This window comes from Triturus cristatus, chromosome 9, assembly GCF_964204655.1.
Source record: "Triturus cristatus chromosome 9, aTriCri1.1, whole genome shotgun sequence".
NCBI classification, from domain to species: Eukaryota; Metazoa; Chordata; class Amphibia; order Caudata; family Salamandridae; genus Triturus; species Triturus cristatus.
In genome coordinates this window covers 603,421,206-603,445,231 of record NC_140592.1, presented here as the reverse complement: position 1 = coordinate 603,445,231, position 24,026 = coordinate 603,421,206, and positions in this window count along the sequence as shown.

Below are 24,026 nucleotides of genomic sequence, written 5' to 3'. Positions count from 1 at the left end.
TAATCTGTGAATTTTAGAGTTATGTTTAAAACAAATAAAATAAGCTAAAGCTAATCAATAGTTCATATTAACCGTGCTTTTTTAGACAGAACGATTAAAGCGGGCTGTGTATATATGGTGGGGGGGTGGTAGGTGTGCTGTCAAAGGACGATGCCTATGTATCATTTACAACCTAGCCATTGCTCTACATGGCCTTCAGCTTTGAACAGCAGGGCTTGAGAGCAAGCCCTAGCCACTTGCCAGGTCCGGTGTAAACCCATCTTGCATCTACCCGCTGCTGCACAATGCCTTTGGTCGTTATGTATAATAGTGGTTTGCTGCTGGCAACCAACCAACCTTCCACCTGGCCAGCTGCAGATTCAGGGGCAGATTTACAAGCCCCTTGCGCCACTTGTGCTTCATTTTTAACATGGGAAAAGTGACGCAAAAGTGGCACAAGGGGCTTGTAAATAAGACCGTCAATTTTCAAGTGAAACCTAATTGTTTATTTCACCTTTCATCAAATCAATCCCAAACTGTTAGCAAATTGAAGTTTTTTTAAAACTTTGCTGCGCACCCCATTACCCCCAGGTCCCCTATGTTTTCGTCCCATTCTTTACAAAGTGGAGATGACCATCTCCTGACAGAAAAAAACTAAAGGAATGCTGGGACCCTAATACTGCCACTCCCACCGGTAATACATAAGCAGTACTTACCCAGCATCCCGCCTGTTCTTTTTTTTCTGTCTGTCGACAGAATGGTTGTGTTAGACGGACCGGGAGGGTCGGCCGAGGTCAGGGGGAGAGGTCTCCGGGGAGAGCCGTCTCCAGCGATCGTACAGACAAGTAACTTCCCCCCCACAGACAGACACCACACAAGGATAAGATTTAGCGTTCTTTATATGCACTTCTTAAGGTACGATGAAATAGTACAAGGAGGTCTGGACTCAGGGGTCCCCTCGATTTAGGTCTCTTAGGATAGGGAAGGGGTAGCGGGACAGTCTGTTTACCAGTCAGGTAGTTCGGATGAGATGATGGTTAGCTCACAATCCTCGAGCTTGGTGGTGTAGCTGGTACGGGCCGCGGCAGCGCCAGCAGGTCCCGGTAGAGATGGTCGATACACGGTCCGCGGCAGCGCCAGCAGGTCCCAGTGAAGATGGTCGATGTACGGTCCGCGGCAGCGCCAGCAGGTCCCGGTGAGGATGGTCGATGTACGGTCCGCGGCAGCGCCAGCAGGTCCCGGTGAGGATGGTCGTTACAACGGGCCGCGGCAGCGCCAGCAGGTCCCGACGAGGATGGATGTTGCAGAAGGCCGCGGCAGCGCCAGCAGGCAGGACGATAGTTCGCAAGATAGGGCTACGGCAGCGCCAGTAGTCCGTCAAGGCTGAGTTCTCTCGGTGTCTCTCGACTCCAGGATACAACTGCCATCCTGCTCCGGAGCTGCTCCAGTTATAGGGCAGGCGCCCTTTGATGTCCGGGCCCTCGCACTTGGAGGTCAGAGGGTCCGGGATGAAGGTGTCCAGACACCCAGCAGGGGGTGGAGCCAGCGCTTGGGGGAGCTGGAGGCGATCGGCACCTGGCGGGGGAAGAGCTCTTGACGCTTCGTTCTCCCATTGACCTGCCAAGTGGTCCGCTCACCTCCTGGGTGGATGGTGGTGCCGGGATGTCGGGGCCGGCCAGGCCCAGGGTTAGGGTCGGGGGGAGGCCACACGGCCTCGTGGTGCAGGGCCCAAGATGGCGGCTTGACCCGGCCGGGGAAGCCGGTGGGGCTGGGGCCCGTGATGCATGGAGGTCCGAGGGCAGAAGTTCCGTCGGGAGACGGGGTGCAGGTGCTTTTCGTGGGTCACGCCTGGCGGGCCGGAGCTTGGGCCCTGTCGTGCGGGGAGGGAGCAAGCCCTTCGTGTGGCCTGTCCAACATGCGTCCCCCCCAGCTGAAGGCGGGGAGAGTCACCCATCTTCTTGGGGACTCTCCTCGTCGAGGCGGAAAAATCGTGACAGGCCATCCGCGTTGGCGTGGTCTTGGCCCGGTCGGTGCTCCACGGTGAAGTCCATTCCCTGCAGGGAAATGGACCAGCGCAATAGTTTTGGGTTCTCCCCCCGCATCTGCATCAGCCACTGCAGGGGTCGATGGTCGGTTTGTACCCGGAAGTGGGTACCGAAGAGATAGGGCCGGAGCTTTTTGAGGGCCCACACCACTGCGAAGGCCTCCCTCTCGATGGTGCTCCAGCGCTGTTCTCGGGCCAGGAGACGTCGACTGATGAAGGCCACCGGCTGGTCATCATGACCCTCGGGGTTTAATTGAGAAAGAACGGCCCCGATGCCGTGGTCGGAGGCGTCTGTCTGTACCACGAATTCCCGACTGTAGTCGGGGGCCTGGAGCACAGGGGCGGTGCACAGGGCGGCCTTCAGCTTCTCGAAGGCCGCTTGACAATCGGGGGTCCAGTTAATCCGCTTTGGTTGGTTCTTGGACGTGAGACCCGTGAGGGGCCCCACGATGCTGCCGTAGTCCTTCACGAACCGCCGGTAGTAGCCGGTGAGCCCCAAGAAGGCTCGGACCTCGGTCTGGGTGACGGGGGGCTGCCAGGACTGGATGGCAGCAATCTTAAGTTGCAGCGGGGCCACCAGCCCGCTTCCCACTTGGTGCCCAAGGTAGGTCACGGACCCTTGGCCAATTTGGCATTTGCCGGCCTTAATTGTGAGGCCAGCCCGCTGGAGGGCCTGTAGGACCTCTTGGAGGTGGAGGAGGTGGTCGGACCAGTGGCGGCTGTATACAGCGATATCGTCCAGGTAGGCAGCGCTGAACTCTTCGAGCCCCGCCAAGACCTGGTTCACAAGGCGTTGAAACGTGGCGGGGGCATTCTTCATGCCGAAGGGCATGACCTTGAATTGGTAGTGGCCATCGGGGGTAGAGAAGGCTGACCGTTCCTGAGCCCGGGGTGTGAGACCGATCTGCCAGTAGCCCGCTGTTAGGTCGAAGATACTGAGGTAGCGGGCGGCCCCCAGCCGGTCGATCAGTTCGTCCGCTTGGGGGATCGGATGAGCGTCGGTCCGGGTGACAGCGTTCAAGCCCCGGTAGTCGACGCAGAATCTCAGTTCAGGTGTGGTGCCGGGGGCAGCGGCTTTGGGAACCAATACAACCGGGCTGGCCCAGGGACTGTCCGAGGGCTCGATGACCCCGATCGTGAGCATTTTGGCCACTTCCTCCTGTATGCAGGCCCGTACCCGATCTGGTACGCGGTAGGCCCGGTGTCGAATAGGGGGACTGCCCCCGGTGTCCACGTCGTGCAAACACCAAGGGGTGACCCCGGGGGTGAGGGAGAACAGTGTAGCGAACCGCAGCAGGAGGTTTCGGCAGCCCTGGCGTTGCTCCGAGGTGAGGGCGTCAGAGAGCCGGACCCCGTCCACGGAGCCGTCATTCTCCTGAGTCTTCAGGAGATCCGGGAGGGGTTCGGAGTCTTCCTCTGCCCCACTGTCCGTAGCCATCAGGAGGCTGAGTTCTGAGCGCACAAAGTGTGGTTTGAGTCGGTTGGTGTGGAGGACCCGAAGGGGGTTTCGGGAGGTCCCCATGTCGATGAGGTAAGTGACGGGGCTTTTGCGCTCGACCACTTTGAAGGGCCCCGTCCACTTATCTTGCAAGGCACATGGTTCGGTGGGGGACATCACCCACACTTGTTGACCAGGCTCGAACTCAACGGAGGAGGCATTGTGATCATACCATCTCTTCATGTCCTCCTGGCTGGCCTCGAGGTTCGCCTTGGCCATCTCTCTGAAGCGCCGGGTCTGATTGCGTAGGGCCAGGAGGTATTTGAAGACGTCTGGAGGGGTCTTTAGGGGGGCCATCTCCCAACCTTCCTTGACTAGGCTGAGGGGCCCTCGCACAGGGTGCCCGTACAGGAGTTCGAAAGGGCTAAAGCCGAGGGACTTCTGGGGGACTTCTCGGTAGGCGAAGAGGAGGCACGGGAGTAGTACATCCCACTGGCGACGGAGGGGCTCTTCCAATCCCCCAATCATCCCCTTGAGAGTGCGGTTAAAACGCTCCACTAGTCCGTTCCCTTGGGGGTGATAGGGGGTCGTGAATCTGTAGGTGACCCCGCATTGTTGCCAGAGGGACTTCATGTATTTGGAGATAAAGTTTGTGCCTCGGTCGCTGACGACTTCTCGGGGGAAGCCCACCCGGGAGAAGATCCCCATTAGGGCCCGGCCGACCACCGGAGCTGTCACGGTCCGTAGGGGCACCGCCTCGGTGTAGCGGGTGGCATGGTCCACCAGTACCAGGATGAACCTGTGTCCTTGTGCCGTGCGGGGGTCCAGAGGCCACACAATGTCTATTCCTACCCTTTCGAACGGGGTGGTGACCACAGGGAAGGGTTGCAGAGGGGCTTTCAGCTTCCGACCACTCTTCCCGCTGGCTTGGCATGTGGGGCAGGACCGGCAGTGGTTCAGGACGTCGTTCCTCATTTTCGGCCAGAAAAAGTGGGTCACTAGGCGACTGTAAGTTTTGTCCTGGCCCAGGTGTCCAGCCAGGGGGACATCGTGGGCCAGGTTGAGTAGGAAGTCTCTGAAGCAGAGAGGTACCACCAGCACTCGACCGGCCCCTAGCTCTGCGATTCTTTGTTCGCTGTATAGCAGGTCGTTATCCCAGTAGACCCAGTGAGATCCGGTGGAGTCCCCTGCGTTCTGGGCGCTGGCTTGTTGGCGGAGTCCCTCGAGGGAGGGGCAGGTCTTTTGTTCCTGGCGGAACTGTTCTTGGGTGGGCCCCCCTTCTTGACGCCACTGAGCCAGGCCGGGAAAGTCCTGGGGTTGCGCGTCCCCTTCGGTCGTTGGTTCTGGGGGGCTGGCCTCGTTGTTGTCTTCTACTGGGGCGAACGGGGGCGGAGGTGCTGGCCATTCCGGTTCTTCTGATCGGGGGACGGCATGGGCGGCCATGGACCAGGTGGTTATGCAGGCCCAGTCCGGGAGGCCCAGCATCCCCAGGTGCTCTCTTCTCTCGACGGTGGCCCACGGGGAACTTTCGAGGTCATTCCCCAGGAGGCAGTCCACGGGGGCATCGTCCCGGACCGTCACCTTCAACAGGCCGGAGACGCCTCCCCATTCGAATGGGACGCAGGCCATTTGGCACATACTTTCAGAATTGTCGGCTGAGCGGACGGGGCAGAGAATGTTCGGCAGGATCTGCTCGGGCTTCACCAGGTGACAGCGGACGGCCGTCACACTGGCGCCTGTGTCACGCAAGGCCTCGGCCCGATGTCCATTAATGGTCACCCACTGACCGTATTTCCTGGTGTTGGCGGGTAGGGGAGCCCGCGGGACCATGTCTCTTCCCCCTAGGCATGCCAGGACCATGGCGGCCGGTTCCCACTCTTGCTGGGCCGGCTCATACTCTTCCTGTTCCTCCGATAATCGCTCTTCCCCCAGGGCGGCGGCAGCTACATGGCGGGGCTTGGGTGTTTGGTTCTGCGGGCAGCTCGGGTCATTGGCGTAGTGGCCGACTCGCTGGCATCGGTGGCACGTGACGTTGGCTCGGAACCCAGGACGCATCAGGGGGTTGCCCCGGCCGGCCGGAGGCGGGGTGCTGGCCACGGGTGTTGCCGGCAAGGCGTCTCTCCCTCGCCCCTGGCCTCCTCCTCCTCCCCGAGGACGGTGCTGGCCTTGGTTGCTTCGGTTCTGCTCGTGTGGCCCTCTCCGGCCCACTCGGGTGCTTTCCCATCGGTCAGCTTCGGCGGCGAGCTGCCGGGGGTCAGTCAGTTTGCTGTCGAGGAGGTGCTGCCTGAGCTCGACGAAACAGTTGTTCGACAGGTGCTCCCATACCATAAGGTTAAAGAGTTGCTCGTAGGTCGTGACATGGCTCCCCTTGATCCAACCCTCGAAGGCACGGCTGAAATAGTTAACGTACTCCACCCAAGTTGTGCCCGGGATCCGGGTGCAATCTCTGAACCTCTGGCGGTACATCTCGGGTGTGAGGCCGTAGCGGGTGAGGAGGGCAGCCTTCATGTGGTCGTAGGACGACATTTGGTGATCTGGGAGCTGTAGCAGGGCGTCGCGACCTTTGTTGACGAACCTCCCCCATAGTCCGGCTCCCCAATCACTCCGGTCGATCCGGTGGGAGGTCATGGCGATCTCGTAGGCTTTGAACCACTGTTGTATGTCGTCTTCTCGGACATACTCGCGGACAACATCCTTGGGGATGTGTACTTTTTTTCTCGGTTGGCCCCGGGGTGTGCGGTCGCTCAGGCACCCCCGGTTCTTTATTTTGTTTCCGAAGTTCTATTTCCGCCAGTTTGCGTTCGTGTTCGAGTGTTATTCTTTTTTCCTCAAGCTCTCTCTGTCTCTGTTTTTCTTCTCGCTCCTCTCGGAGCCGCATATGCTCTAGATTTAGTTTCTGCTCGGCTAACTTGAGTTCACCGTCCATCTTGAGCCGTGCCATTTCCAACTCGTGTAATCTGGTTCTTTCTCTTTCCTGGATCTCCTCCTGCGAGAGGCCCGTTCCCCGCTCCTCGGGAGCCGTGGCGTTCCCCTCTGGTGCGACACTGTTTCGGTCGGAGGGCCCGGCGATCCCAGTTTCTGTCCACGACTCAAGGGCGTGCTTCAAATCATCTTTGGTACTCAGGCCGGTGGTAGCAATGCCTAGTTCCATGCAGAATTGTTTCAGTTCGCGGTGGCTGTATTCTTCTAACTTATCCATTTGGAATTTTTCAGTGGAACCGCTATCTTTGGCTGACATCGTGGTTTTGTCGTGGGGTGAGCTATTCTCTGTACGATTACGCGTTGATTCGGATCGCGCCGCTGGCCACCAATGTTAGACGGACCGGGAGGGTCGGCCGAGGTCAGGGGGAGAGGTCTCCGGGGAGAGCCGTCTCCAGCGATCGTACAGACAAGTAACTTCCCCCCCACAGACAGACACCACACAAGGATAAGATTTAGCGTTCTTTATATGCACTTCTTAAGGTACGATGAAATAGTACAAGGAGGTCTGGACTCAGGGGTCCCCTCGATTTAGGTCTCTTAGGATAGGGAAGGGGTAGCGGGACAGTTTGTTTACCAGTCAGGTAGTTCGGATGAGATGATGGTTAGCTCACAATCCTCGAGCTTGGTGGTGTAGCTGGTACGGGCCGCGGCAGCGCCAGCAGGTCCCGGTAGAGATGGTCGATACACGGTCCGCGGCAGCGCCAGCAGGTCCCAGTGAAGATGGTCGATGTACGGTCCGCGGCAGTGCCAGCAGGTCCCGGTGAGGATGGTCGATGTACGGTCCGCGGCAGCGCCAGCAGGTCCCGGTGAGGATGGTCGTTACAACGGGCCGCGGCAGCGCCAGCAGGTCCCGACGAGGATGGATGTTGCAGAAGGCCGCGGCAGCGCCAGCAGGCAGGACGATAGTTCGCAAGATAGGGCTACGGCAGCGCCAGTAGTCCGTCAAGGCTGAGTTCTCTCGGTGTCTCTCGACTCCAGGATACAACTGCCATCCTGCTCCGGAGCTGCTCCAGTTATAGGGCAGGCGCCCTTTGATGTCCGGGCCCTCGCACTTGGAGGTCGGAGGGTCCGGGATGAAGGTGTCCAGACACCCAGCAGGGGGTGGAGCCAGCGCTTGGGGGAGCTGGAGGCGATCGGCACCTGGCGGGGGAAGAGCTCTTGACGCTTCGTTCTCCCATTGACCTGCCAAGTGGTCCGCTCACCTCCTGGGTGGATGGTGGTGCCGGGATGTCGGGGCCGGCCAGGCCCAGGGTTAGGGTCGGGGGGAGGCCACGCGGCCTCGTGGTGCAGGGCCCAAGATGGCGGCTTGACCCGGCCGGGGAAGCCGGTGGGGCTGGGGCCCGTGATGCATGGAGGTCCGAGGGCAGAAGTTCCGTCGGGAGACGGGGTGCAGGTGCTTTTCGTGGGTCACGCCTGGCGGGCCGGAGCTTGGGCCCTGTCGTGCGGGGAGGGAGCAAGCCCTTCGTGTGGCCTGTCCAACAGGTTGGTGTGCTGGTGCTGCTCCTGCTGGGCTGGAGTGGTGGTGCTTCTCCTCTCCCCTCGCCCGGCTGCCTGGCTGTGCGGGCTTGGGGTTTTCCATGGGCTTTCTCCTGGCCTGCTGGGCTTGTTGGGAGTCTTTCCCTGTTGGAGCGGGTGTCCTGCTTGACCTCCCGGCCCTTTGCGGCTGGGGCTTGGTCTCCTGGGTTTCTTCCGGGTCGCGTGCTCCTCTTCCCGAGCCTGGCTGGGTGGATGTGCTGTGCTTGCTGTGTTCCTGCTGGTCTCCTGGTGTCCTGGCCGTTGGGGTGGGGGGGCCTTGTTCCAGGGGTTGCCCCCCCTCCGGGTGAGTCCCGCTTGCCAGATTTTTGTATTTCCTTGCTTTGTGGTGAGGGGTACCGAGCGCTGGAGTAGCGGGTTCGTCTCCTGCCTTTCTCTCCTACAGGGTGGCTGCCTGTTCCTCTGTTCCCGGTGGCGGTGGGGACCTTGTTGTGCTGTTGGCCCCCGCTCTGGCTGTTTTTCGCCAGCGCGCCAGGTGCCGGCGGGGCTGCTCTTCTCCTCATGGGTGACCTGCTGCGGTCTCCGTACCTCGCGCTGCTCCCGGCCTCTACTGCCCTGGTCGAGTGCGCCTTGGTTGGGGGTGGTGGTTCCGGTGTGTGCGCGTTCTGAAAACGGATCTCCTCTCGGAGAGCGTCCTGTCGGGGCTGCTCTCCTCCTACAGGATGGCCTGCTGCGGGCTCCAGTCTCTCGTGCTGCTCCTGGCGTGTAAGGGAGAAGGCTTAACAGTCCCGGGGTGAGGGGATGCGATAGCGGCTAGACCTGCTGATGGGTCTCTTGAGGAGGTTCTCGTCTCTGCGTGATTCGGGGCAAATTATTTTCCCCGAGACTCTAAACAATGAATATGCTTATAGTTTACTTATGCACTCCGGGCTCTGGCCTCCGCCCTTGCCCCCGCCTGCGGTGAGTGGACAGGGGGGTATTCGCGTTTTTTTCCCTGGTTGCTGGCGGCTCTGAGTTGGGTGGCTTGCATGGTGTAACCCGCCGCTGTCTCTTCCTCTTCTCCGGCTCCGCTTCTTTGCGTGCCGAGAGCTGGAGGGACTCCCGCTCTGCAGCTGTTGCTCACCCCGACTTTGGGGTGGCGCCTCCTTCACCCTCATGCTCTGGCTGCTGCTAGTCTCCTGGTATGAGCCTTGCTTTGAACCACAGAAAGGACCGTCCCTAGTTGTGTCTAAGAGATGCCCAATTTAGTGGGGGCAAATCACAAAAATTGACAGACTGGCATCACACACCACCAGGTGTCATGCTTCATCATCTGCCAGTCCTCGCCCTCTAAAAACCGCGTTTGATAGAGGGCGGGCATACACCTGAAGACAGGGATGCACTTCTAAACTAAGTGGGGGCCCAAACAAAAAAAGGAGTGAGTGAATTTAAAAACCATCATAGTATACCTGAACAATTTTTATTCTATGGGGTTACTATGTGGGATTAAAATATATAAGTGCGGTGAGTGGGGACCTTATCATCCCGTCGCTGCTGTGAATCAGTGATTGTTAATAGGGGGTCAACATGTTTCTGCCTGTATTGTCCACTTGGGTACGTGGCATTCATCAGGACCTTAAATATTGGGCTCCAATCTTACCACTGGGGGCGTAGGCCTATAGCCAGCTGCCACCTGTTTAGAGAAACCCTATTGGAAAAACCTATTTGCCCCATGGGAGGGGTAGGGGGGAAATCCTTGTGGCTACATTAGTTCATGGCGTACTCCCCGCTAGAAAACCTAGTGCTGCATGCGTCCAGCCTCCTCCCCTTGCTTTGCACTGGCCTCATGGCGCTTTTGCTTCGTGCTGGCCTCTGGGGCATTCTGCTCGGGGGTGCTAGCCGCTCGGGCGCTGTGGTTCCAGGTTTGGTGCTCTTTGTCAGCGCTGGTTCCTGTGCTACTCTCCCGATGTCTGCATGGTGGGTGTTTCTGTTTCTGCAGTGGGACTTTTCCCTTTGGGTCGCTGCCGTCGGGTGGTGCCCCTGCTCCTGGCCACGCGTGCTTCTGCGTTTTCTTTCGGGCAATGTTGGGGGGGTTCTCCTCTCCGCTGAGTTCGTTTGCTGATTCTCTGTGCTGTTGGCATTCACTCTTTCTGTACGGGGGTCTGCCTCAGGTTGGCGTGGGTTCCTTTTTTTTGCCGGCTCTGTCTGTGCTTGCTCCTGGGGTTCCCTGTTTTGTTGGGGTCTCCCTGCCTGCTTACTGTGCCTTTCCCTCTGCTGATCTTTTGTCGCCTCTCGCTTCCTCAGCGGCGGCCTGTTGGTGTGCACTTCTGGTCCCCCCTTCTTCGGGGCTCCTCCGTGGCTTCTCTGCCCCCGGCTGGTGGTGAGTCGGTATTCCTGCTTCTTGGGCGGCTGCAGGGGGGGTCCTGTTGGCTCCCCTGGGTTCCTGTTGGTCCTGCCAGGGTTTTCCCCTCTTTTCTTTGCTGCCCATCTGCTTCCCTGCTTCTCGGGGTGTCACAGGTGCGGGTGTCATGGCCTGGCCTTGGGTGTGCTGGGTCCGTCTGTCCATCCGTCCTTTTTTGGGTGGCCTTGCCTCCGCTGTGGGCTGGCTGTTGTTTAGTGGCCTCTGCTCTGCTTGTGTGTTCTGGGTGTTCGCCTCCGCTTCCTGGCTTCTGCGTGGTTGGTCGGGATTTGGTGCGCGGGGGCTCCTGGTTCCTGGCTTTGTTCCTCTCATCCCTTGGGCTGTGCCTGGTTCCTCTTGTGGCTTCCTGGTGTCGTGTCTGGTGCTCTCTGGGGCTCTCTGCCCCCTCTGCCTGCGCCTGGGTGGCTCGTGCTGCCTTGGGTACGGCTGTTCTGTTCTCCTTTGCCTGGGGATTCGGGTGTTTGTCCCGGGGCCTTCTGTGTGCTTGGGTTGCTTCTGGGGTTTGGATGCTTCTGTTTTTGTTTGCTCCTGCCCTGGCTCTCCCTGTGCTTGCCTTTGGCTTGCTTCAAGTGTTTCCTGACCACCCCACCTGGGTCTGCCGCCGTTACTGCCTGGTATGTTTCTGGTTGTGGCCACCTGGGGGTGCCTGGTGGCTTCTCTGGCTGGTGTGGTTGGGATCCTGCTCTTCCTTTCCTGGGCGTCCCCCCCGGATGTGTTTCTGGTGGCGGTTTGACTTTTGGTCCCTGGGGCTCGTGCCGCTGCTCTTTGAGCCTGGCTGTCTTTCGCTGCTGCCGTGTCCTTGACTTGGTGCCTGTTTCCCCTTTTCTATTCTGCCCATCTGCTCTCTGTGGTTGTGCGTGGTTGGGCCTGGTTGGTGCCAGGGTAGCCGCCTGGGACTGCCGGGTGCTGTTGGCTTCTTGGTCCATCTGCGCTCTGGTACGTTGGCTCCCTGGGGGGTTCTGGTCTCGTCTGGTTCCCGTGATGGGGGCCTGGCTGGGTGTCTGCTGGGGCTTTTCCGCTCCTGCAGGGTCTTGTGTGGCTGTTGGTCGCCTTTTGGGCACTGCTTCCTTGCCTTTGCTCCCTTTTGTGTGTCCTGGCGGGGCGCTGAGCGGTTGTGGCCGCGTCCCAGCGGATCCTTCGGGGCCTTCTCCTGCAGGCGGCTCTATTCACGGGCTTGTTTAGTCTGTGTTGGGGCCTGTGTGGGGTCCTGTGGCTCCGGGTCTGCCTGCTTCCTGCTGGTTCGGGGTGGCCTCGGGCTGTGCCTCCTTGCCTTTCCGGCTGTGCTGACACTTTTCGGCCTGCTCTGGGGTGTGTTTTGCTGGGCGTTCCTGGTTGTTTCCTGGTTCTGGCGTCCTGGCTCACTTCTTCCTCCCTTGCTTCCCCGGGCTTTGCTCCTGGTGTGTGTCTGTTTGGGTGCCCCCCGCTCTTGTTGGGGTGCGGTTCTGTGGTGCTCTTGCCTCTGTGGGGTCCTCCCTCCTGGCTGCGGGTTGTCTGGGGTTTTCCTGCTGCTTCCTTTGCCTTCTCTGCTTCCTCCACGGCCTTCTGTGTGGTCCGGCGGTGGTGTGCTGGGGGTTCCCTGTTCCTCCCTGCCCTTTGCTTTGGCCTGGGCACTGCATGGGCTCCTTCCATGGTTTGGTTGGGCCTGCGGCTCCTCCTGCGTCGTCGGGTTGCTTGGCTCTGGTCCTGGCTTCCTGGTTCCTTTGGCGTTTGTTGCCCTGGTTTGTGCTGTTACTTGGCTCCTCTCCGGTGTTGCTGGGGTTGGGCCTGGTGGTCTTTTGGTCTGGGTGCTGTGCGCCCTGGGGCAGTTTCTTTTTTCGGCTGCTCCTGCCCTTGCTGCTTGCTTGGCCTGGGTTGGGGTGTATGTGCGGTCCTCTGCCGTGTTGGTGCCAATTTTGTCTGCTCTCTGGGGTTTGGTGGGTTCCTGCCTGGTTGTTTCCTGGTTTGGGGGCTGCTGGGTGTTCCCGGTTGCTCTGGGCTCCCGTCCTGCATTGTTTTCCCTCTATCTGACACTATAACAGATGGCAGGACCTGAAATCTAAGGATGTTATCTACAAACACCTGCACTAATTCTTTTGGAAGTGGGTAACTTTTTCAAGGGGATGAAATGTGCCATCTTGGTTAACATGTCTACTACTACAAAGATAGTATTGTACCCTTGACTTCGAGGTAAATCAGTAATGAAGTCCATACTGATGGAATGCCATGGCGAAGGGGGTATTGCAAGTGGTTTTAACATGCCTGTGGGTGCACAATGTGAAGCTTTTTGTCGAGCACAAGTAGAACAAGAATCGACCAAAGCGGTAACGTCTTTATTCATTTCTTTCCACCAAAACCATCTTTGGCAGGCCTTGAGGGTTTTAATACTGCCCGGATGTCCAGCCAAAGCACTGTTGTGACACCATTGTAACAGCTGTTGCTGTACTAAAGTGGTGGGCAAGTATAATTTGTCTTCATGATAATAAAGCCCTTCTTTGATGTCATTCAGAGGATCCTTTTTCCAGTCTCCCGGTGGAATACCTTTATACAAGTTTTTTAGGTTTTCTAGGAATTCAAGAGAACTTGTGTCTTATGATATTTTGCCCCTATGATTTTGTCGTTTGGAATGATGGGGAAAGGCTTGTCTTGGTCTTTTCATGACCCAGTCGAGAAAGAGCGTCTAACTTACCCTGCTGAGGGCCAGGACGGTAAGTAATCATGAAGTTATACTCGCTAGAAAAGGCAACCCACCTCATCTGTCGGGGGTAAGGGCTCTGGCTGACCTAAAAAATTGGAGGTTTCTGTGATCAGAATAAATGGTAATTACATGTGGGGGCCCTGACAGGTAGTGTCTCCATTCTTGGAAGGCTAATTTGATGGCCAACAATTCTCTTTCCCCAATGGTATAATTTTGTTCTGCGGGCAGCAAGGTCTTGGAGAAGTATGCAACAGGGTGTAAACATCCTGAGGTCTTGTCTCGTTGTGTATTGTTGGCATGTTTAATGATGGGGGCATTCGTGAATCTTTCCTTTAAGAGGCAGAAGGCGAGTTCTGGTTCCTTAGACAATTTAAAGGGTAATCCTTTCCGTACAAGCCGAGTTATGGGTTTCACTAACTCAGAAAAATGATGTATGAATCTCCGATAGAAGTTGGCAAATCCATTAAAGGATTGCACCTCTCTCACAGAACCAGGGCTAGGCCACTTCACCAATGCTTCTACCTTCTTTGGATCCATGTGCACCCCTTCAGGAGATATTACGAACCCAAGGAATTCCATGCGAATTTGGCCAAAAATTGGTTCTCTTTGAGTTTCTGTAGGATCTTCTTAACATGCATAACATGTTCTTGCTCATTTTGTGAGTATGTCAAGACGTCATCGATGCTGATGATCACGAAGATGTCTAAATATTCACGCAGTATCTCATTAACGAAAAATTGAAAAGCGGCAGGAGCATTGCAAAGGCCAAATGGCATTACGCAATACTCGAATAATCCAAACTTGGTGTGGAAAGCTGTTTTCCATTCATCTCCCTGTTTGATGTGGATAAGATGGTAGGCTCCTCTCAAGTCTATGTTTGTGAAGAGTTTGGCTCCTCGTACCTGGTCTAAAAGTACTGGAATAAGCGGGAGAGGATATTTGTTTTTGATGGTGACTTTGTTAAGAGCGCGGTAATCCAAACATACACGTAGACCTCCTTCTTGCTTCAGGATAAAAAAAAGAGGGGAGGAAACCGGGGACGTGGAATGTCTGATGAACCCCTTTTTTAGCATGTCTTTGATGTACTCTTGTAGATATTCCATTTCAGGCGCGGTCAAAGCATAAATGCAACTGACAGGAAATTCTGCTCCCGGGATCAAATCAATACGGCAGTCATAAGACCTGTGACGGGGTAAAACGGTGGCTTTTGCTTCATCAAAACCAGAGCTGTACTCTTCATAAATCGCAGGAAGACCTGGAGGTGTAGATATCGTACTTGTGGCACAGCATAGAGAATTGTCCCATTCTCTTGCTACTTGGTAGCAGTTCAACATACAATAATGTGAATTTAGCGTCAGGGTACGAGATATCCAATCGATTTGAGGGTTGTGTATCTGCAACCAGGGTACCCCTAATATTGCTCCAAAGTTAGGGGTATCTATGAGATCGAAGGTGATAGATTCGGAGTGGCCGTTACTGCAAATCATCACCATCTGAGGAGTCTGGTAGGTTATCAACCCAGAGGATAATTCAGACCCATCAACTGCTCTTACTGGTTCTGGTTGTGGTTTTCGTACGAAAAGAATGCCAACGTCTCTCGCCAGCTGGATATCTAAAAAATTACCAGTGGCTCCTGAATCCAACAAGATATACATGTTTTTCGACATTTTGGGGATACTACCAGAGTGACAGATAAAGTGAAATGCTTAGGTACTAAGGGTGTTGTCTTTTTTGAGGGGGAGACCTTAAAAAACCCAAAACTTGAAGAATCGGTCTCTGTCTTCTGCAAGCTTTCTAGTTTCCCCCTTCTATTGCAGGTGATTGGCTACTTGCAAGAGTCTTTGGAGCTGGACGAGGACGAACTGGACAGTCCCGGGCATAATGTCTGCCTTTCCCACAATAGAGACAGGGGTTATTCTTTCTTCTTTTGTCTTTCTCTTCCAAGGAGAGAGGATTCCGCACTCCACCGATTTGCATGGGTTCCGGTACTTCTTTCTTATCTTTTTTTAACATTAGATATCTAGGAGGATTTAGACGAGACTTCTCCCCCTTCCTTTCATGTAGTCTATGATCCAGCTTAACTGTCAAATCAATAAACGCAGAGCACTCCTGCGGTGGATTAACTATCTGGGATAACAGATCCTTCAGTTCATCACATAAACCACGATAGAACAAGGAAGTCCTTTTCTCCTCAGGCCAGTGCGTTTCCGCAATAATCTATTAAAATTGGTGATATACGAAAGTAGGTCCTTGGTTCCTTGTGAATTTAGCGTCAGGGTACGAGATATCCAATCGATTTGAGGGTTGTGTATCTGCAACCAGGGTACCCCTAATATTGCTCCAAAGTTAGGGGTATCTATGAGATCGAAGGTGATAGATTCGGAGTGGCCGTTACTGCAAATCATCACCATCTGAGGAGTCTGGTAGGTTATCAACCCAGAGGATAATTCAGACCCATCAACTGCTCTTACTGGTTCTGGTTTTCGTACGAAAAGAATGCCAACGTCTCTCGCCAGCTGGATATCTAAAAAATTACCAGTGGCTCCTGAATCCAACAAGATATATATGTTTTTCGACATTTTGGGGATACTACCAGAGTGACAGATAAAGTGAAATGCTTAGGTACTAAGGGTGTTGTCTTTTTTGAGGGGGAGACCTTAAAAAACCCAAAACTTGAAGAATCGGTCTCTGTCTTCTGCAAGCTTTCTAGTTTCCCCCTTCTATTGCAGGTGATTGGCTACTTGCAAGAGTCTTTGGAGCTGGACGAGGACGAACTGGACAGTCCCGGGCATAATGTCTGCCTTTCCCACAATAGAGACAGGGGTTATTCTTTCTTCTTTTGTCTTTCTCTTCCAAGGAGAGAGGATTCCGCACTCCACCGATTTGCATGGGTTCCGGTACTTCTTTCTTATCTTTTTTTAACATTAGATATCTAGGAGGATTTAGACGAGACTTCTCCCCCTTCCTTTCATGTAGTCTATGATCCAGCTTAACTGTCAAATCAATAAACGCAGAGCACTCCTGCGGTGGATTAACTATCTGGGATAACAGATCCTTCAGTTCATCACATAAACCACGATAGAACAAGGAAGTCCTTTTCTCCTCAGGCCAGTGCGTTTCCGCAATAATCTATTAAAATTGGTGATATACGAAAGTAGGTCCTTGGTTCCTTGTTTAAGGTTAAGGAGGGCGTTGTCAATTGCTTGCATTAAAGTATGCTTAGAAAAAAGGTTCTTCATCTTGTCTTGGAATAACGCGAAATCATATAACAAGGGGTTGTTGTTCTCTACTAATGGGACAGTCCAATCGGCCGCATTGCCAGCTAAATAGGATATAACAAATGCTACCTTAGCAGCGTCATCAGGAAATGCGGTGGCTTTACACAGGAACTGTAGCTGGCATTGATTCATAAAAATGCTGTACTTGGAACTGTCTCCATTAAATCTCTCTGGTGTGGCTAAGGGTACTGGATTGGGGGTATGTACGGTCAGTTGTACCGGAGGGAAGGAACTATCTCCTCTAGTAGTGGTACTAGCACTCGTTGACGGGATAGAAAAATGTGCAGGCTGTATGTAGTTTTTTCTGCTCTTGGGAAAAGCACCAGGGTCTCTAGTGTCTATGGGTACCTGTATTTTTTAATTGCATTACTTCGGCTTGTAATCTCTGATTCTCAGTCCTTAACCTCCCCACCTCAGATTGTAAGTCGACCAATGCAACTGCTAAGTCGTCTACCGACGGACTCTGCAGAGCAGCATGTAAGGAGGGGTTTAACGGGGCACCAGTTCCGTCTTGATTCATCTTCGCTCGGTGGAAATATTTCTTGGGCTTGGCTTTCTGTCAGGTTGGTCCGGGATGTGCACCAAGCAACAGAACTTCCACAAGAGCGAAGGCCTCATCCCCAAACTTCTAGAAAACAACTCTCAGAGAAGGACGAAATAACCTCTACCGAGTTATTGTCTGCTAAAAGTGAGGGGAATAACCAATGAGTGACCATCACTCTTCCCCTGAGGTTTGTATCAGGTAGCGTTGGTTGTGGAGTAGTAGATTGCTAAAAAAAAATTACAGATGAGGTTTAAGGCTATTCTATAGAAGTGCACAAAGAGTCTATAACATTAATGCATGTCCACTTTTCCCATGTAGTTCACTTACCAATAGAGCGTCTAGGTGTGGCCCAATTATATCTCCTCCAGAGAAGGTAGCACAGGTTACCAAACCATCTTTTGAGGTCTTGTACGTAGGAGTTGCAGTGCACTTACTGAGGAACTTACTCAAAGAAGGGCGAGGAAGGACTCACTCACACCTGCAATCAAACCAGGCTACAAAACTAAATGCAGGGGGGATTACTAATGAACGTGTGACAGAGTATAGGATAGGGCTTCAGGGGCAAAGGGATATAAAAAACGGTTCGTGTTGGCCGGCTCAGGGGGGGAGGGGTGAACGAAGGGGGTGGAGCAATAACGAACACTGTTATGTTCAATGAGGCCAAAATGAGGGATGCCGTACTGGCCGGCTCTTAGGGAAGTGTGGAGAGTGGAGCAGCCACGAACATACCCTGAACTATGGTAATAAGAGAGGTACCGTGCTGGCCGGCTCTTGAGGTGATTGAGGGGAGCGGAGCAGTCACGGAAACACTTTGAAGAAATTAGGAAGGTTGTTCAGCGCTGGCCGGCTCCTGAACAGAGAAGGGAGCGGAGCAGCAACGACGTACCCTTTAACCAGATAATGCGCCGCGCTGGCCGGCTCCGGGTTAGGGAATGGAGCGGAGCAACAATGAATGCTCACCTTTAGAATGAGGGCTCGTCACGCTGGCCGGCTCCGGTTTTGAGAAGGGAGGCAGCGCAACAAATGCTCAAAGTTGGCCGGCTCCGAGTTAAAGGAAGGGAGCGGAGCAGCGATGAACATTCACTTTGAAGGCAGTTATGCCACGCTGGCCGGCTCCGGGGAAGGGAAGGAGCGGAGCAGCTCCGGTCACAAACCAGGGCGTCAAGGGTATCTGATATCGTAACGAAGCAGGTACAAGGCGAGAGCAAATTGTAGATTCAGGATTCAAAGCTAGTCGTTAGGAATGGGGGGCATGGTCACCAGTCGAAAGCAGGATCAGTAAGCCAAGCACTGATTCGTGAATGAGACGACCTCTTATGCAAGGTAGGGGACGTCTCTAAAGTGCCTCGTTACATAGCTACTTAGGGATCGTCTATAAAGTATGCGTTTCATGAACGAGCATGGGGGTGGATCATGCCTTAAGGTTTTGACATCCTATTCATGATGCTTTGCTAAGAAAGGGAATCCTAACACTGTTGCCTCGTCCCATTCATACTTCCATCCCTCCCGTCCGGGCGGCTGGCCTTCCTGTCTGGGCTTGGTTGTACAGTCGGAATGCTGGGTAAGTACTGCTTATGTACTCCCAGTGGGAGGGGCAGTATTAGGGTCCCAGCATTCCTTTTGTTTTTTTCTGTCGGAAGATGGTCATCTCCACAGTGTAATGAATGGGACGAGGACAACGGGACCCGGAGTAATGAAGATTACCAGTAAGTAATGGAGCATTCCACCAAAGCTTGTCAGATTTTTATGAAACTTGGGATCCATTCACTGGATTTAACCACAGTTTTTTCAGATTCATGAAATGATGAGAAAAGTATAAGCAAATCAATTTACGGCTCCACTCTTCTTTAATCATATCCCCTAAATCTTTTCACATTGAACCCACAAATCTCTACATTGGGTCTAACCTGCTAGCATGCAAACCTTCGAACAGATTCATAAAGTAGCATCTAAATTATCAACAAATGTACACTTTTTGACCGTCGCCCCTTTAAATGTTCCCCCATTTCACGGATTTACACAATACAAAAAAATATTAAGAGTAAGCAAAACATACTAGGTGTCCGCCAATTGGTTTGCAGATCCATAAAACTGTGCCAAAGTTATTAGCAAATCACATAATTCTACGATTATGTAACAGCAAATTTCACTGCAGTATCTAAGTTTCAGCACTTTGTCTATTTTCAGCAAATGGATATGATTCCTCAGTGAGCTTTACTACTCAATTTTGCATTTTAAAATGAAAAATTAGGGATACCAGCTCTTTACCGTGTTGTTTTGAAAAATAGTCTGTTGAGGTTCAAGAAAGAAAGGCAAACTCCAAAGCAGGTAAGATCCAGGATTGTTTATTCTGATCATCCACTCTCCTCACTAAAGGTTGTCAACAAAAACGAGGAGCAATTAAACATTTCTCCTTGTTGCGCCAGGTCTTAATTTTGGTGTTGTTTCATGTTTACACCACCCTTGTAAATATGGAGGAGCATCAAAATCAATGGGTGTTGCGGTGGAACGCCCAGCACGACACTCATTGCCCGCTACTTTCATGCTAGTATAGCATGAAAGGGTGCCTTATTCATACGGCAACGTTAAGCCAAGTTTAGTGGCTTAACTCTGCCTTGTAAATAAGGGGCAGCCCGTATCGCCACCACAACGTCAATATTCCCCGATGAGAGTAATGACTCAAACGAATAACGCATAAGTTTAATTCCAGGATATAACTGGGTATAAACTGCCATTGGCATCTTAATTTTTATCAGGAATAGGCAAACATGCCAGCATGGGATTGCACCTCCCTGTTAAGGCCATCATTACAACTGCCTCATAAACCAATATTCAGATGGATACCAGCAGGTTTTTCATTACGAGATGTGCCGGAAAAACCGGCATCTTTAGATTTTTTTCAGTCACATTTCACCTGCTAAAAACCAGCAAAATATAACTGTGGACAAAGCAAAGGAATGGGGAACACCATATGGGAATCAGTGCACAAACACCGTTTACTGAGGTAATACTCCATTTTCAACTTTACCACGTGATACTAGTAATTGCAGAATTATGGTGAGGTTTGCCCCTTGGAGATGAAATGAGGGCCTTAGTGTCTTATTTTCAACTTACAGTGGTAATTAATTACTTCAGTGTTAGTAACATTACTGGCAACGATTACCATCCAATGCAAACGTATAATTATTTGAAAGTGTGAGGTAATGCCGCACACATCCTGGTAATTATTTCAATTGCGGTAATGCAGTTAAGCTCCAAAAAATTAAACACATACCTAGAAGAAGGGCGACCTAAGATAGGAAGTGGTATAAAACATTCTACTCCCAAGTTAAGGGCATGTGTTCTTCTTAGCAACAGTAATAAGCTAAAAAACAAATGCAATTGCTGGAATTTCTTTATTTTTATTACAGATTTTAATAGTCACTGATTTCATACTGGAAAGCTTCTGAATCCTTTCTGTCTCAATGAACAGGACTGAATAATAGCTGGGAACCAGTAGTTCAATGATTCCAGTCGCGCTTTGCTTTCTTATTTCACTACTATGTTCCGTTTCCTAGCAACTAATGTTTTATCAATTGGTATTAAGATATCCCAGTGAGCACAGCTTCGTTCTTTTCTGTAATTTTGTTTAGCTAATGGGCCCAGTGTTTCCGTCTATGATACTGGAATATGTCACTGCTTATACAGATTTACTGTAACAGTCTAAATCCTTAGTAATGTCAAGGTGTTGACTATCTCGGCTCTAAGAACCTTTCAGAAGATTTTCTATGCATTAATTTGTATTTACGCTTTTTCTGTTGCATCCGCATTATAAATCTCAGCACATGGCATAGTAAAATTGCAATGCACATATCAGTGTCTCTCTCCTACTCAAAAAATACTCTCTTTAAAAAAAAAAGAAAATAAGGGGCTGTATTAGCTTCAAATATAATTACAGAGTGGACAAAAGCAAACACATTCATTGACTTTAGGGATCTTAGTAACCTCTGGTACCATATTATCATCATCATCAAAAGACTTTATTCGGTTATAAAACTATGATAACCATAAAAGTACATAGAACATATTATAACACATTTCAGATGATTTCAAGTATATAAAATAAATATAAATTTTTAAAAGCTCATAAGCTCAAAAGCATTAAAACATAATCTATTTTCTTAAATGAAAAACGTTTCTAAGAAATACAGAGACAGATGCCACCGTAAATATATCTTCAAGTTTCTGAATAATCAGAAAGGCAGGTCGGCATTGTCTGAGTTTCATATACTTTAAAATTGGCTTAATCCACCTTTCCCTAGGTATAGAGTAGTATTTGCAGAAAAATAAAATATGAATATCCGATTGGGTGGATATGTTGTCGCAGGGGCATTTGCTTATTCCAGCTGACCAATCATTATTAACAGGGAAACTCATAGACCTAAAAAGAAACCCAAGTCTAAAACGTATCAGTAGAAACTTTTCATGCTCCGTCAGCCGCAGTGTTAAATATGGTTGAATAGCCTGCGAGGTTAAAGTCAGTTGGTGGGACATCACTGTTTTTTTTGACAGTTCAGTATGTTCTCTTAATTTCACAAGGTACATAATGCATAACCTTTTCAAATCTTTTCTTGTGATCTTCACCATAGACTCAGGGTCATCATAAAATTCTGGATGATTAATAAGGCCACAGAAACTTTTAATGAACCTCAGCCATTTCACTCGATACACACCCTTCAATTTTAAAACGTCCCTCAATATAAGACGATTCAAATGGCACTCATTTATAGTCCATACCCTATACCACAAAAGGACAGGCTGAATTCTAATAATGTCCTCGATATATAACATACCAAGCCCAGCATGGATGTTATAAGTGGAAGTGCTCTCTGGCATAGTTAAGAGAAATTTCAGGAAACTATTCTCTGTCAGCTGTAAACTAGTTACATTTGAGATGCCCCAAATTCCCGCACCGTAAGTTGCCACAGCCACACAGCTAGATTTATAAATACGCAGTAGCTCATTGACTGGTTTCTTGCCCATCCTTTTGCTAAAAAGTTTAAGGGCCATTATGGACTTAGTGAATAGCATATTCCTCCCCTTAACTGCAGAATTCCAGTGACCTGAGCTACAAACAGAATTCCTAAATAAGGGAAGGTAAAAATATAATCTAATGGCTTGGAATCTATGAACATAACTTTTTTTCTCTGTTTTGTTTTGGTGCCGCAATTCATGGAAAAGGTTTTAGAGCAATTCACCTTCAGATCCAAACTGGTCATGAAGGTGGAAAAGGAAGTAAGCATAGTTTGCATAGCCACAGGGGTCCTTGCCATCAAAACGGCATCATCGGCATAGATTAGTGTCGGAATATGGCGTTGTGATGCCGTAGGCATATCTATGCAATCCCTCAAGCTCATTAATATATATTAGTAATAAAAACGGGGCAAGGACACAGCCTTGTCTTACTCCCCTCGCAATATTAAACAGTCTAGTGCATTCACCTTTTAAACCATATCTGATTGTAGCCCTAGCCCCATTATACAACTCCCTTAAAAAACTAATAATATTGTCCTCAACTCCCAATGGTGTTAAAATTAACCATAGTTTACTGTGATTTACACAGTCGAAAGCGGAAGTTAAGTCCACAAAGGTTAAAAACAATCTCTCACCCTTGGCCTTGGTATACTTTTACAATAAAATGGATATGTTGAGTCCTTGATCTACAGTCCCTACCCCTTCTCTAAAACCATATTGCAGGTCGCTAATAATCTTATGCTCATCTGCCCATGACTGCAACCTATCTAAAATAACCCAACCCACGATTTTAACAGTTGAATCGAGTAGGGATATAGGGCGATAACATTTACAACTTGCCCTATCACCCTTTTTATAAATAGGTACTATTATTGATTCGTACCAGGTATTAGGAAGGCCAAACTTGCAGGCAGCATTCAGGAATCTAGTTAGTAGGGGTGCCCATAATGTTAAATTATTTTTAAAAACATCAACCGGTACACCGTCTGGACCCGGTGCCTTACCCCCCTGACTCGAACTAATACCCTTCAGTACCTCACACAGAGTAAAAGAGAGATTCAAGCTCTTAAAGTTTGTAGTTGTCTTGGGCATATCCTGCTTGTTCAGTTCACTCGAAGGGTCAGCAGGACTATAAAGGGACTCAAAATAACTCACCCATTCATCCTCATCAATGGCAATCTCAATCCGTGCCTTGGTGTCGTCCTTAAAATATGGTGCATTAACTGCCCTCCAGAAGGCTGTCATATTTCTCCGCTCAGAAGCACCTAATAAATCCTCCCATGCTTCCATCTTTATTCTAGCCCTCCTATTCTTAATTGCCAATTTATAAGATTTCCAAAGTTCCCTGATCTGCTTCTTATCTCTAACATGCCCATGCAGTGCCAATTTAAGTTTGGAGTGTGCCTTAGTACACTCTTGGTCAAACCATCCCTTCTTTTCGCTTTTACTATTATTATGCTTTTTCAAACTGACCCACAAACTTTCCTTGATACATGTTATAATAGTTCTAAAGTTATTAAATACTTCAAGATCCCTGGACGCAATGTCCGAACAAGTATTAAAACATGAATTGCAAGTCTTAATTAAATTCAAAAGAAAGTCGGCAGGTACCATTTTAGACCACTTCAGGGCATATCCATTCTGTCTAGAGATAATGATGTCTCTAGATTGCAACCTAGGGATGCTATCGGGAATGGCACGGGGGTTGATGATTTCCAGCCTAATAGGGAAATGATCACTGAGTGATATTTCTAATACTTCATATTTTCCGACACTTCCCCCAAAGCACGAGGAGATCAAAACATAGTCAATTACAGAGGAAAGTCCCCTGCCACAAAAGGTAGCAGAGAACAAAACCTCAGGTTGACATAAAGTGTTTGCAAACCCTAAATCGTTCACAAAAAGGATCTCATTCAGGGCATCGCCCTTTCCATTGTGTTCAAAATGTGTTAATGTGGACTCCTTGTCCAAAGTTAAACCACAGTTTCCTTTTCCGGCTCTATTACAGATTGCACAATTGAAATCACCCCCCCATATGGCGACAAACTCCTTTCCTTTGTTATAAAGAATAGAGTTAATTTCAGAACTAAGCTTTTTAAATACTAGTGCTAAGTCTGCCGGGGGAACATTATTGTATAGATTAATAACCAGAATACAGGAATTTTTGTTCATGTGTAGGCCAACAATATGATAATAGGTGGTA